This window comes from Echinops telfairi, unplaced genomic scaffold, assembly GCF_000313985.2.
Source record: "Echinops telfairi isolate 266 unplaced genomic scaffold, ASM31398v2 ScPeMD7_5;HRSCAF=22, whole genome shotgun sequence".
Lineage (NCBI taxonomy): Eukaryota > Metazoa > Chordata > Mammalia > Afrosoricida > Tenrecidae > Echinops > Echinops telfairi.
In genome coordinates, this window is record NW_022103901.1 from 33445211 (window position 1) to 33447583 (window position 2373).

At 53.6% G+C, this 2373-nt stretch overlaps 1 pseudogene; it reads left to right on the forward strand.

The window, feature by feature from the left end:
• The first annotated feature begins 1293 nt into the window (after positions 1 to 1293).
• On the forward strand, positions 1294 to 1917 carry LOC101662987 (annotated as a pseudogene).
• Positions 1918 to 2373: the final 456 nt, after the last annotated feature.

Consider the following 2373-nt stretch of genomic DNA (forward strand, 5'->3'; position numbering starts at 1 on the left):
TCATATTCATGAGGCGGCCGAGGGGCGGAGCCCTGGCCTGCCGGGGCGCCCCGCCCCGGCGGAGCCTCAGGCCCCAGAGGGGCGCCCCCGGCTTCCGCCTCGGGGAGGGAGTTTCCACTTGGTCACGACTCAAAAATGTCTCGCTCCGGCTCCTCCGCCCCTTTGCCCCTGCCCTGGGGGCCTCCCCTCCCAGGAGAGACGTGAGGAGCGAGGTCAGGGGAGGGCCGGCCCCTCCTTCAGACCCAGGACGGCGGCCAGACCCCTCCAGTCTTGAAATTAGCGCTTCTCATTAGCATTCTTTAAAAGCATAATCTTTTTCCAATTGAGCCATCTTTCTGTGCCTGGTCTTGTGTCCTTTATAGGAGCCACCTCTTTTAACCATTCAATATTCCCCCTGAGATTGCTATGCCATCACTCCTGTTTTTCTTCGCTGGAGTCCATTCGGACTCCTGCTGACCACGGACTGACGCTGAAGGACAGAGTAGAACTGCCTTGCAGGGTTTCCTAGGCTGCCACGTTAATGAAAGCAGGCTGCGTTATCTTTCTCTCATGAAGCAGCTGCTGGTTTTGAATCGCCAACCTTTCGGTTACAGGCTGAGCGCTTAACCAATGCGCCACGTAGCGTCCTATGAACCAGAATTGGCCTAAGAAATGGGATCCCCCTACTTAGTAGTCTAGAAATGCCCATGATCACATAGCAAAGTGACAGTGATCAAGACTTGAACCCAGCACTGAAACTGACTCTGGTTTTCCTGGAAACTTGACCCCGTTGGACTGGGGAGGGCCAGGAGCTGTCTCCCCACCCGGGCCCCACTTTCAGGGAATAGAGTCTATTTAAGGGGCTTGGCTGAGGGAGGAGCCCTGGTAGGGTAGCAGTTACCAGTTGGGCTGTGATCTGCAAGGCCAACAGTTCATTGCAAGTTCGAAACCACCAACCACCCCTTGGGAGAAAGATGGGGCTTTCTACTCCTATAAAGAGTCTTGGAAACTCGCAGGGCAGTCCTTCTCTGTCCTACTGGTTGAGGGGTGGGTTTGAACCCCCGGATGTTTGAGAAAAGCTGTGTATTGGGGAAAGCAGTGGTTCCCAACCTGTGGGTCTCAACCCTTTTGGGGATCTAACGACCCTTTCACAGGGGTTGCCTAATATATCCTGCATATCAGATATTTACATGACGATTCATAACAATAGCAAAATTACAGTTATGAAGTAGCAACAAAAATAATTTTATGGGCGACTTTCTCTCTCTCTCTTCCGGTCCCTGGCGCTCTGAGAGTTGAGACGTCGGTGCAGACATGGCCAAGTCCAAGAACCACACCACACACAACCAATCCCGGAAATGGCACAGAAACAGCATCAAAAAAACCCGGTCACAACGATACGAATCTCTTAAGCGGGTGGACCCCAAGTTCCTGCGGAACATGCGCGTCGCCAAGAAGCACAACAAAAAAGGCCTGAAGAAAATGCAGACCAACAATGCCAAGGCTGCGGCTGCTCGCGCTGAGGCCATCAAGGATCTTGTGAAGCCCACAGAGGTCAAAGGCCAAGATCCCAATGGGCATCAACCGCAAGCTCAGCCGACTGGCCTACATCGCCCACCCCAAGCTTGGCAAGCGGGCTCGGGCACGTATTGCCAAGGGTCTGAGGCTCTGCCGGCCCAAGGCCAAGGCACAAAGCAAGGCTGACGCTCCAGCCAAGGCCACGACTCCAGCGAAAGCTCCCAAAGGTGCCCCGGCCCCAGCTCAAGCTCCCAAAGGTGCCCCGGCCCCAGCTCAAGCTCCCAAAGGCGCCCAGGCCCCCACAAAGTAGAGTTCTCTGTGTGAGGGCAAGAGGGACTGGTGTGAGCCTGGGCTGCAGCGTGCATGGCGCTGGTGTCTTCTTGTGCTGTTGGTTGTACAAATAAACCCAGGCGGCGCTGTTAAAAAAATAAAAAAAAAGTAATTTTATGGTTGGGGGTCACCACAACATGAGGAACTGTATTAAAGGGTCACGGCTTTAGGAAGGTTGAGAACCACTGCCTTAGAGAAACTCACAGGCGACAGTTCCACTTTGCTGTAGTATAGAGTTGCTAGGCGTCAGATGGGAGTGAGTTTGGTTTGGATTTGGGGGGAAACCAATGCACAGAGGCAGGATTCGCTACAGGATTTTTGTCGCCCAGTGCACAATGAAGACACAAAGCCTCTTGTTCAACATCTATTAAGAATGTCAAGAGTGACCTTCACTCACTGCCATGCGTCCACTCCAACTCATAGTGACCGTATAGGGCAGAAGTCCCTGTGGACTTCTGAGACTGTAACTCTTTCTAACTGCTGACCTTGCAGGTAGCAACCCAACAAGTAACCACTGTGTCACCGAGGCGCCCGCACCCAGTTCAG